The sequence below is a fragment of the Alexandromys fortis genome, unplaced genomic scaffold, assembly GCF_014885135.2.
Source record: "Alexandromys fortis isolate MF-2015 unplaced genomic scaffold, M_Fortis_MF-2015_v1.1 scaffold_42, whole genome shotgun sequence".
Taxonomy (NCBI): Eukaryota; Metazoa; Chordata; class Mammalia; order Rodentia; family Cricetidae; genus Alexandromys; species Alexandromys fortis.
In genome coordinates, this window is record NW_026067934.1 from 5,283,290 (window position 1) to 5,296,271 (window position 12,982).

Genomic DNA, 12,982 nt, shown 5'->3' on the forward strand with positions numbered 1-12,982 from the left:
ATTGGGGAGTCTTCATAAACACCAAAAGTGTAGTGATGAGGCAAGCAGGCCTGCTTTTTGCCCCGCCCAGCTCCCGCACAGCTAGCTTAGCCCTGGAATAATTACAGGGAAACTGTATTCATTTAAACACTGCCTGGCCCATTAGTTCTAGCCTCTTATTGGCTAACTCTCACATCTTGATTAACCCATTTCTAATAATCTGTGTACCACCACAAAGTGGTGACTTCCCAGGATGATTCTAAAGACCGTCCATCTTGGGTAGGAGAAGCATGGTGTCTGTCTGACTCTGCTTTCTTTCTCCCAGCATTCTGTTGGATCTATTCTGCCTACTTATGTTCTGACCTATCAGGCCAAGCAGTTTTCTTTATTAATTAACCAATGAAAGCAACAGACCCTCCTACATCACAAAAGGACAGATGCTTTTATTCCTGTCTTTACTAGGGTTCCTGAAAGAAACAATCAGATATTCCTACTTGGACTTCCAACCTGCAGGGAACAACACACAGACAAGAGCAGTTAACCTCCATGGTTGGCAACAGATGAGAGCATAGGTTTTTAACACTCATTTTACACAGAAAACAGGCTCAGAAACATACACATTTCCCAAGGTCAAACCGCAAGCAGTAACTGGGCTGAGATAATACCCCACCACTGTAATTACTAAATGCCATCTGAGTCACTTCTGAAGTCATCACAGTGGTGCCTTCTCTGTTCTTCTTCTGAAAAGGAACACAGCCTTGAATTGTGCCTTCTCCTATCAGATTCAAACAGCTAGTATCTGACTTTATTAAAAATGGATATTGTCAGGATGTGTGTAATATAATTTCTTTACTAATTAGGAGTGTGTTTCCTCTCAGATACTTATCAAGCCTCCAGGGAGGCCTTTGCAGGAAGATGGAGTCTCTGGGAGGCCTCTGCTGAAATTATACCACATCTTTGCATATTCGCAGTCTCCGCTCTTTCTCTGGGAACGCCAGTCAGGAGAATGATAATGGCTAGCTCTCCTCTGTTCTGCCAGAGAAAGAGCCCAACTGGCTGGGACTCCTGGCTTTTTGTTACATAGTACACACTGGGCAATGTGATTGGCCCTTCCAAGAAACTTGTCTTGGCCATTAGTGAAAAGGAAACTGCCAGCTAGGGCACAGGACTGAGGGCTTAAAGGAACAGTGTCCCTGGGGGTCCCTTCCTGGGGGTGGGGGTAACCTCCTTCTATATATTGTAAGGCAAGCAGGTATTCTGGGAATCACAGTATCTCAAGGATTTGAGACCCCCTCCCAAACCACAGCCTCCCTTTCCTTGGCTTTACCTTTGCTCCTGGTTAACAAGTTCGCAGTCGGCAGCACTTCCCGAATCCCAGCCCACGAGAGAGCTCTCGATTGTAGTTATCCCAGCTCTATCCTCCCATCATCCCCACAAATTGGATCCAAAACAACACAAAGATATTATTCACATGTAAACTAAATGTCATTCCAAATATAATACCTCCTTAAATATTAGCAGGGTCCAGAAATGGGGGTGGGTTGCCTCTGGGGGCACAGCTTGGCAGGTAAAATACTTCCCACATAAAACTCTGAGTTTGGGCCCAAACTCACATGGAAAAACACCAAATGTTGGGAAGGCATAACTCTCTCTACCCAGAAAATTCCAGGACAATAAGACTCTCTAGATGTGTGTGTGTGTGTGTGAGAGAGAGAGAGAGAGAGAGAGAGAGAGAGAGAGAGAGAGAGAGGAGATTTAAAAAAAGGAATAACATCTAAAATTGACCTCTGAGCTGTTCATGCATGGATAAACACATACACACAGTATTAGTGGAGTCCTTCAACTAAAGCAGATTGTCCTTATAAATCCAGCTCACACCCCTCCAGAAACTGAGGACATTGTCAACATAAGCCTCATCACCAAGCTGGGCTTGAGAGTTCTCGGTGCAAAGGGCCATCACAGTGCATGTCAGGAGACTAGAAGCCCCTTAAAAGGACAGTCTGCTTCTTTCCTGTCAATATCTCTGGATTATACTTCAGAAAATTCAAATAAGTTACCAGCTAAAAACAGTCTCCCATGAGACCTCTTGAGGATAAATATGCTTTTTAAAGATATGCATAGGAAGTTTCTCATTGCTGAAGTCACCTTCTGGCGACAGTCATGGAAATGAGCCTTTGAGTGTCCAAGCTGTAGTTATCAGTCAAGAGCTCCAACTGCTTTCTCGGAAATCCATGCTTGCAGAGGCCATGACACCCCCAGGCTGTCCCTACCCAATGTTCCAGCAGGGTATGGTGCTGAGTCCTGGAAAACATGGACTTCTTATCCTTTGGTTTGCCTCCAGTACTCTACATGGGTGCTACCCAACATCCTTAGCCTACACAGCTATCCAGAAAGTGTCTACCCAACTTGGGTGTTATCCAACATCCTTAGCCTACCCAGCTGTCCAGAATGTGTCTATCCAACACGGGTGTTACCAACATCCTTAGCCTACACAGCTGTCCGGAATGTGTCTACCCAGCTCTCTACAATGCCCTGCACTCAGGGTCAGATTTCTGTCCAATAACTCTCTTGATCATCCCTGTCTCCCATCCTAGAATTCTCTCAAGAAAATTTCCCTAAAAATTCATTAAATGCTTCATCCCATCTACTTCTCAAAAGCCCCAGACTAGCACATCTGAGTGTACATCTTCATCACTCTACAGGAGAAAACCACTGACATAATAGCACTGTGCGGTGCCGACAGCACCAGTCACTGCTCCCCTTTCTCTGGGAACTGGATTTCTGCTAGCATGATTTACACAGCACTTACTTTCTGAGCAGCCAGCTACACTTCTATCTCTTACGGGGCACAGAACCCAGCAGAATGGGGATGAGAACACATACCTCTTTAATGAATGGTATCGAATTGATTCTAACTCCTGGAAGACATGGGGGGTAGCTCAGTCCCTCGTCAAAGCGGATACAGAAAAGTTACTCAAGGTAATGGAATAAAGAGAAGGTAAAATGTGCATGTCCCTGGGTGGGGTAGGTCCTCTCTCTGTTCTGCTCACCGTCTGGGCTGCACTGAGCTGCCATAGTAACCTTGCACACAAAAGCCAGACCCTCTCATAGACTTTCTCAAACCTTTGTGATAGCTTGCCGTGGCACTGAGGACAGACCTGGAAACTCAGTTCCAGCACCACAAGGAAGGCCGGCCTCAGCTGTCTCCTGTCGGACTCACAGAGTTCAGTGTCCCACCACTTCTTCCAGCCCACTGGTGTGCAGGACTCCCAGAATCCCCTGCACTATTCTGGCTGTGCCTCCAGCATCACTGCCGCCTGCAGCTCACGATACTCTGATCATCACACGGGACTCTTGCACTTCCCAGCAACGACCGTAATTCCTAACCCAGTGGCAGAAATCATTTATCATCCATTTCCTGCACAAGCCAGGGTTGCCAGGGAAGTGCTTAGATTTCTCTTCTCCCAAGGACCTTGGTATACACTTCTGTCCTGACTGATTTGTTGAACCTCACAGATCTGGCCACACTCCCGTGTTTCACCCTCACACTTGAGATAGCTGCAGAAACAGAGTCTGTCTGCCCCAGAATAAATCCTGATCCGCTGGACTTTGAGCTTCTAGACTCCCTAAGAGACTTAGGTTCTCTCCATCTTCTCCTGTCTGTGGCTGTGATGAAGTCCCATGATTAGAAACAACTTCAGGAAGAGAGAGTTTGCTCTGCTTACAGTTCCAGAGGACTAAAGTCCGTAAGGATGGGGAAGGCAAGACATGTTAGCAGGAATAGGAAGCTGACTGCTCATGTTTTCCTCTGTGCAGGGAGCAAAGGGAGGGTGAAGACATAAAAGAAGGCAAAGCAATGAACCCTCCAAGCCTACCACTTGTCATACGCTTTCTCCAGCAAGGCTCTGCCTCCCAAAAGTTCCATAGTCTCGCCAAACAAAGCCACAAGCTGAGATCATTTATTCAAATTCTTGAGCTTTTGAGGGACATTTCTCACTAAATTCCTGCACTATGGCTCTCAGGAGCCAAGTGAGGAGAGTTCAGGAGAAGGGAGACATCTAATGCAGACGCTCTTTTCTGCCTGACATCACCAGTCTTCGCTGCCTGTCTTCAGAAGCCGCCATGTTGGTGCAGTTGATAACACCGAGACTTCCCAGGCCCCTCAAGAAGGTGTCCCCACTGCCTTCGGAAACCAAACTCATCTAGAGGCGGCTCCTTTCTGCTGCCTAAACCCAAGGTTTGAGCAGAGGCCATTAGCAATAGCTCTAAATGCCTTTTTCTACGAACTCCAGCACCAACAGCCCAGGAATAATCCTTTGCCTCCAAAACCTTCTCAGAAATAATCTTCATGAATTATCTTGAATTATCTTCTTTTCTGATCTGGGGGGGGGGAATATCACCACCACCACATGTTAGCACCCCAAAAAAAACTTACTTTGAGCATATTTACATATTTTTCTTAATATTCTTAATTATTGGAATTTAAAAACACTAGTATTCTCCTCAAACTTCTGGATTTTTAAAAAGCACAACACAAAGAGAAACAAGACCAGAAAAAAGAGATGGGGAAAGGATTCAAAGATAAAATCTAAGGCAGACTCTGAAGACAGGATAGCATGAGGAACAGAAGCAAGATAACACGGGGATAATGTCATTTTGGAATGAGTAAGAAAGGTATTGGAGATGGATAGGGATAAGTAGATCTCAGAAGACATTGTGCCTGCTGGAGAGTGGAGACTGTCCTGTCAAGATCTGGGGAACACAAATTGAGTCACACAGTGCCATGGCTTAGATGCAGCAACCATGCCACTTCATCATGAGAAAACATGCAAGACCCGGTTGCAAGAAACTTTGCACTGAATTGGTCACAGAAGGAATGCAGCTTTGGACCATAGCCTGCAAGGGAGGGAGCTAGGGCAGCACAGAGCCGAACCAATGATGCTTGCTGCTCATCACAGATTATGGCTTCACTGCAGCCCACAGGTTGAATGAGCCCTTGCCCCCCTCAGAGTCGATTCTCTCTTCCCTGTTAACAACTCTCCATGCCCCATAATTTAAACCAGAGGTGGGGGAGGCAGTTCATACTTAGGGAAGTCTCGAATCATCCTTGCAATTGCTCAGGAAAATACTGGCCAAACAGCCTCCTTCCCCCCTCTGTTAGCTGAGGCTCAGCAAGACAAAGCTTTACTACTGCAGTCCTGGGATTTGCAAAGAAAACCACAAGCTTGGCTAGTGTCTTTAATATGACAGACTGACGCTGCCATCCACAGCCTCTGGCTTGTGAGAACTATTACGGATACAGCTGTCAGATTGCTCACGAGTCCCCAGCCCCACTGCGGCCTTTCAGCGGACAGGCCCAGCACAAGAGTGTCTGTCTTCTGTATCTGCAGCACCACCACATGGCTCTACATTTTTAAAACATTATTTCCCACCCCAGGTGAAACTTGAACTGCTTCTTCCTTCCCTGGTTCCCGAGTTCTGTGATCCTCATGGGAAGAGAATCCTCGGAGCCTTTAAGAGGTGCATGGACTTCCAGCGATAACTCCTCAGACACAGGCTACCACAAAGAATAGTCATGGGGCATCCAGAGCTACTTGTGGCAAGATAGATTTGCAAGCTAAGACATTTGTCCTGCTTGGTTTCTTTAGAGCAGGAATGACATCCGGTTTCAGGTAAACTAAGTTGGCAGAAGAGGACAGGCCAAACACTGTGGCCACAGCGAGAAGCTGAAGCTGTACCTGCTCAGTCCCTGTCCCACAGGTCTCTGCAGTGGAAAAGAAGGTGCCTCTCACTTCCTGCCACATAAAGATTTCAATGATTAAGACCTCTAGAGGGACTTCTCTATTGAAATCTGAACAGGTTTTCAAAATAGCTCTTGCTATGGTCTCTACACATATTTTCAATGCCAAGTCTGTGTGGCACTCTCAGGTGCGGATGTCACCAGGCACCATCCTCCATGTTAATCCATGCATCCTTCCAGGCATGCCATTTCTTGAAATGATGGTAGAAGGGAGCAGTGGGGAAGTCAGGTTTGCTCTCGTCTTTTCCTTCAGTATTTTAGAATGCCAGAGAAGCCTGTGTCCTACAAAACTATACTAAGACAATCAGAAAATGTGGTATCACGTGTAATCAATGCTAAGGCTCACAGTGCACAGGAATATGAGGCTTGTGGGTCTGGAAAAGCCACATGGGAAATGGAGAAGCACTCTGCTCTGTGAGCCAGACTTTCTTTAAAAAGTAATATTTGCCAAAGTGAACTCATTTCTCACAACGTGGACTCCTCTCTGTTCTAATCAGCACCTTCTCATGAGTCACAGGTTTAATTGACCCTAAAGTTCTCTTTTCCCTGTCCTTCTCTTCCATTGTCTGAGTCCCAATATCCACCTGGACCACTAAGATATCTATACCCCGGGTCTTCATTCTATAGCAGATGTTAGTTCTAATTCCTGAGTGCCCTGACAAGACTGCCCAGACTATGGTCACTGCTAATGGAACAGAAACACAGGGAGCTATAATCTACCCCATAAGCCATACATACACACACACACACACACACACTGGCCTTAGTTGATAGGGAGAGATGTTGAATTTCTAGCCCAAAGACAACTGACTTGTAGGCTAGGAAGAAGTCTATACAAAACACTTTATTTTCTGAAATCTGAAACAAGAAATATAATTATAAGTCAGTCAGGGCTACATAGAAAGATCTCATTTCAAAAAAAGAAAGGAAAGGGAAGGAAGGAAGGAAGGAAGGAAGGAAGGAAGGAAGGAAGGAGAAAGAAGGAAATCTAGAAAGAAAGAAAAAGAAAACACTGAATTAGCAGAAGCCTAAACAAAAAAGATGCCAGTGGCAAGGTGAGGTCAAGCCGTGTTGACTCCACATACAAGCCACATGGTTGTGGCAGATGAGAAACTGAGGAAGGACCAGTCATGGTATAAAGGAAAAGTCAGCTGACAAGGTAAAGGCACCTTTCAGGAAAAATCATGCATCCCATGATGGTGAGGTGCCTGGTCCCTAACCCTGGGTTTTCCATTGCAGCTGAGGTCAAAATACCCACGCCATATCCTTTTCCCTCTTCCTCAAAGACCCCACTGCTCTCGCAACTGCCCACTCACCCCTCTCCTCGCACGCAGATGCTACTTTCTTTCACGGGCTATTTTCTGATAACTCATCACACCCTGGAAACGTAGTAAGTTAAAGATACACACACTTCATACGCATATCTATCAGAACTCAGTAAGTAAAGTGTTGTGATCCCTTTGACATCTAGAGACTCTGGCTCTCTTTTGCCACTCAACATCATGAGAGAGAACCTCACCACATCCTAGCCTGGGAAAAGATCAAACTCTGAACTTTGAAGTATGGTTTCTACTAAATGTGTATCGCTTTCACATATTATAAACTTAAAAACTCTGAAGTTGGAACTTTGTAAGTCAAAGACCATCTGTATTTTGGCCTTTGAGCACCCATATGCTCACAAATGTAAATGTTCTTGGGTACATACTCCCGAAGGGCCCTGCACACAGAGCTGGTTCTGCCCCAGAAATATTATCTGCTCCACTTCAGGGCCTAGAGAATCAAGTCCTACCATATAACCAACTTCAATAGCACCTCCCTGGTCAGACACATAAGGCACAACAAAAAGATGGTTGTTTTAAAGTATTTAAATTGTTCAATAAAAAAAATTAAAGTTACTGAGCTCATGTATATTTACTATGTAGTCTGTTTATGAAGTGTGTGTTACATCCCCAAAAATGCAAATGTTGAGACCAAAAGAACGAACAGGAAGATTCCCGCAACTCTTTAGAACACCCACGAAACACCTTATACCTGCTCCACATTGGAAGCCTTCCTGGACCATTTGCTTCAGTGTGGTAACACTCTTGACATGGAGTTGCCAATGCCTTTTTATTTAATTAGTTATATTTATTTATTATGCATTTTGTAATGCCAGGAATTAGGCCTGGAGTCTAATGCATGCTAGCTTGTATGCATAAGAACGGTACTCCCATTCTGTGCCAGGACTTTTGGTTTGCCAAGTCTAGTCTAGTATAGCATTTTGATTATCTTGGCCTATATGATCCTAATTTTAATGAAACACAGCCATAAAGGCCTGGCAGTGCATGAAGCCACCTATTCCTGAGACATGCATTTCCTCATGATGACATAGATGTCACAGCATACAGCTTGCCTGTGTTTAGTTTAGGCTCAACTACTGGCTTCTGTGACTGTGTAAAGCAGAGGTTCCCAACCTGTGGGTCACGACCTATTGGGGTTGAACAACCTAGTGCATGAGTCATCTAAGACGGTCAGAAAACACAAATATTTGCATTGCAATTCCTAACAGAAGCAAAATTATGGTTGTGAAGTAGCAATGAAAATAATTCTATGGTCAGGGGTCATCACAGCATGAGGATCTATATTAAAGGGTCCCCGCTTTAGGAGAGTTGAGAACTGCTGGTATAAGTGGTGTGGAAGCATGCCTCTGTGGTTCCAGCTGTAAGGGTTTCCTGGTTTTTCAATGGTGGCATTTCTTTAACAATGGTGGCATCCCATCAATGGTAGTCGAAGAAGCCTAACTGCTTCTACCACTGTTGAAACCACCATACTTTCTAGAGATACAACTTTGTGTTCTTTAGGTTATACTGCGTTTATGCAACAAATAAATGAATGCTCACAATGGGCTGTCAGATGAGAGATTCCTGGATGTCATGTGATCTTGGAAAACACAGAGGGGGAGATTCCAATTGACCATGCTTTCAACTATAAATTATATATAGTTTATGAAACTATAAAATATGGAGCTTATTTTACATAGGATTTGTGACCATCTTGATCAACACGATGCGATGACTCTAAGCCATTGTTACTGTGGCTCTTCATTACAGCCAAGTCAAAGATAGGCATTGTTTAGATCTGGAGCAGGTGTTTTCTCTGACAATTTCCTCAGCCAGGTCCTTTGGGTGAGCTTCTCAAAGACTCTCAAGTAAACACAATAGCCCCTGCCCCCCATTTACAGATGAGAAAATAAAGCTGAGAGACTCAATGTCACCTCCTGAGTCACCCAGCTGGACAGTATCAAACAAGAATAAGATCTCAGGCACTGGTATTCTGAGTGTGTGTGTGTGTATGTGTGTGCACGTGTGTGTGTCTGCGGATGTGTGTTTGTGCCTCTCTGTGTGTGTATGTGCATCTGCATGTGTGTGTGTGCCTGTGAGTGTGTGTGTGTGTGTTATTAGCTTTCTCCACCCACATGACAGATTCCTTCTAAACATGATAGAAAGATCTTTGAAACTAATCATACAGAGTTCAAATCGAGTAACACCATTTCTTCTGCTGTTTGTCTGAAAGAAGAAAGGATTAAACACTGGAACCCTGTGTGATCCTAACACCTTGGGAACATTACTACCTGTATCCTTATTAGACAAAACCATGGCATAGGACTTTAGGGTTTGGTGGAGAGGGAACATAATAGTGCATCAATAAAGACACAAACAAAAACATTCCCTTTCCTCATTGCTCATTTCACTCCACGCTCAGGAGCAGCGGTTGCTATTACCAGCTTACAAAGATGAGTTTTAATTTCCAGAATGACACTTCTGCTACTTAGAGTCGAGAGAAATGAACTAAGCACTCACAGGTAAGTACTGTAATGTGAGGTGTGTGTGCCTCTAGAAGCACGCGCTGATGAATTCAAATCATGGCTTTTTTTTTTTTCACGTCTCTTTTACCTGGCTCCTACTCCTAAGGCGACCAGAAAGTCAACAGCTAATTCATATTTAGCCAACAGTTATCAATGGCAAGCGCAGACAGGCTTCAGGAAGGATTATCTGTGGCCATTTCGAAAAAGGCAAATAAAAATCCATTTGTAAATTTTGTACAGTAGCCTCTAGAGTGACCCTTGTCACGTGACATCCTCAGACCCCCTGCTTGAAAATCGATGTGCTGCTGTTAACATGCTAGCATTGACTCACAGAATCAGAACCCCTTAGTGATGGGTCCTAGGAACCTGCAATTTCTGTCTAAGGAAAACGTGAGTGGTAGGGGAGGGGCAGGCAAAGGGGGTTGGACTACCATGAGACACAGAATCACAGGAACAAGAAAAGTCCCACTGTAGCCCTGGACTTGTTTTCAAGCCCCCTCCATGCCTCAGTCTAATGTGGAATGAACATCCACACCATAACCTTTGCACTATAAATAGTCAGTCTGCCACGGGATCCCAAGCCTTCCATGGGGATGTTCTAATCTGATCCACTTTCCAGATGCCTCTCTCCTATGTGAACTCCATGTTTAGGTCCCCTACAATGTACTCTGCTAATTGCTTGAGAGATCATAGGAAAGATATCCACAATGAAGGTTTGGCCATTTTTGAATGCCGTGACTATTAGCCCATCTGCTCCTGTAGAAGAAAGCCCCCCTTCCTGTGTGACAGGAGCAGGAGCTCACCAAGAGGCACACCTGACAAGTCTCACCATTAATTAGTAGAGGATGTAATTGGCTGGCACTCAGTGGGAAAGCCTGAGCCCTCAGGGAACTGCGGTCAATGTAGTAAAACTGCTGTGATACACTTAGGAGCAAGTGCTGGCTGTCTCTTCAAAATGAGTAGAAACAAGACAGAGGTCTGAGAATGAAAACATCACAGCGGACAAGTTGTCCCCTAATACACACATGTCACTCCTATCTCTCCTCTGTGTGTGTGTGTGTGTGTGTGTGTGTGAGTGTGTGTGTGAGTGTCTGCCTTTCAGGCACACACACATAGAGCACATATATATCTACATACATATATATGTGTATATGTGATATGTACCACACACACATATATCAGAAAAGAGCAAGGGGACTGAAAAGACAATTCAATTGGGGACCCTATGAAATGTCACAGCAGACACAGCATTTGTTTACTTGCTTCCCAAGCCTGGTGTCCTCAGTTAGATCCTGGAAACTACATGAAGATAGAAGGATAAAGCCAATGCCCAGAACTGTCCTCTGGCTTCCACATGCACGCCCCCTTTACACAATAATAATACATTTTTAACACTTGAAAAGCCACTGTGATAGCTCAATCATGAAGTGCTTACCATGCAAGCAGAAGGACCTGAATTCAGATCTCCATCGTGAAGCCTTTGGTGCACCTATAATTTCATCATGAGGGAGGTGGAGGCAAGAAGGTCCCTGGGGCTTGCTGGTCCTTAGGCCAGCAAAACCAGGAGTTATCTGGAACTGTGAGAGATCCTGTCTCAAAAACTTAATGTAGTGGGGCGGGAGAGAAGACTCAGTGGTTAAGATCACTGCCTATTCTTCCAGAGGTCCTGGGTTCAATTCCCAGCACCCACATGGCTGCTCACAACTGTCTGTAATTCAGTTCCAGGGGACCCGACGCTCATGGCAAAACACCAATGCATATAATTTTTTTAAAAAAAGAAATGTAGATAGTGATTGAGAAAGGCAACCTCTAGCCTCTGCATGTACCTGTGCATGTGCACATGCATATGTCACACACACACACGTACGTGCCTGTACAAATGTACCCATATGGGGGAAAGTGCAGAAAGAAGAAAGAGAGAGATCAGCTGAGAGAAGCAAACAGAGAGAAGGAGGGGATAGTCAAGGACCTGAGTGCAACCTATTTGAGGCAGGGTTGGAAACCTCAGGTATGCAAACCAACTGCAGGTAAGCCTTTTCTTAGCTCCCTTTGTTCTTCTGATACATCTTAGTGTTTGGAAATCCCAGTTTAGCTGTGTGGAGAACACAGGAGGGAAAGCTTGCACTTCTGGGGAAAGATGTCCTCCCTCCCACCAAGGGCCCACTCAGGCGACTTGTAAGTAAAGGGTCAAAGTTGTGTTGAGTTCCTGTGATGAGGGCAGTTTTAAAGTCAGGGGGAAGCTGGAGGGAAGGAAGGATTCCCCGGGGCAAACAGGATATACCAGCCATAACTGAATTAGAAGAAACTAGTAGAAATGGGAAAAATAACAGGCAGAATTTGAGTTTGTACTCAGTTACAACTGTCTCCTAGTCATCTTTAAAGAATGCTGTTCTCTGCTTAATAAAGGGAGGCAAGGACTAAAGTGGGGAGACCAGAGGCAGCCGTTAGAGGAGATGCATGCACCACCTTACATTCCGCTGATTTGATAGAGGAGGCAAGTTCTCTATATTCTAATCAGAAAAGAGAAAGAAGGTTGTTACAAGCAAGTGAGATGCTTATCCACAAGGAAATCCGGGGGCTAGTGTTACTATATATTCATTATACAGAAATGAATTATACATATACAGAAAGACTACTGAGCCCCATAGAAGCTCATTTTAAAAAATCAGTCTAAGAGCAAACACCTAGTAAATAGCAAAATCTAATTTTAATCCCTGATCTATCTGATGCCCCCAGTGTGTTCACATTCAAGTATGTTATCTGACTTCCATCCAACATATATTTAGGCCAAAGACTCAACCAGAACCACTGGTACTTAGACCATGCATAAATAAAAATGTAAAGTTGAGTTTTGATTTGCCTATACTCACAAACCAGACCCGTAGGACATGGCATCACCCAAAGTAGATAGGTGATGGTCAAAATGCCTTTGATTCCTTCAGCCTGAAATATTGGTTTTTCTTATCCTAGCCAGCTTTCCTGGTCTCACCCTTCATTTACAGCTATGGTAATACTTCACTCACTCCTCCACTAAGATACAAAGGGTGGGGACTGGCATATTGTGATATTGATTGCTTCACTCTGTACTAGATCTTGGAAGTCCTCCATGAATTCAAATCCATGTACATGACCACCTCCTCCAGTGCTCTAAACCAAAGCTAATAGAAAACTTGATTTTACAAAGTTCGAACAATGACTTTGCTATAAAAATAAATAAATAAACAGAGGTAATGGTATACATCTTTGTTTCATCTGGAAGCATGTGCCCTACTATCAGTAAGGCCACATGGAATAAAGAAGCAAAGACTGACCCTTCTGCGTGGCCATAGGCACACTTCAAAACAAAGCACTCATCTATG